This window comes from Merops nubicus, unplaced genomic scaffold (assembly GCF_000691845.1).
Source record: "Merops nubicus isolate BGI_N331 unplaced genomic scaffold, ASM69184v1 scaffold10333, whole genome shotgun sequence".
NCBI classification, from domain to species: Eukaryota; Metazoa; Chordata; class Aves; order Coraciiformes; family Meropidae; genus Merops; species Merops nubicus.
Window position 1 is genome coordinate 142,983 of NW_008598285.1, and position 365 is coordinate 143,347.

Consider the following 365-nt stretch of genomic DNA (forward strand, 5'->3'; position numbering starts at 1 on the left):
AGGGCCTGAAGGCGGATGGTCTAAAGAGGAGTTGTTCCCACCAGTGTGCTCTGCTGGCTTCCTGAAATGCCTGTATGCCAATGCACGCAGCATGGGGAATAAACAGGAAGAGTTAGAGGTCTGTGTGCGTTCTAAGGGTTATGATCTGGTAGCAATAACAGAGACATGGTGGGACAGCTCACATGATTGGAATGTGGCCATGGATGGCTATGTGCTTTTTAGGAAAGATAGAGTGGGGAAGCGAGGTGGTGGAGTTGGTCTTTATGTGAGAGAGCAACTAGAATGCATCGAGTTTTGTGTAGGGTCTGATGAGGGGCGAGTTGAAACCCTGTTAGGGTCTGATGAGGGGCGAGTTGAAACCCTGT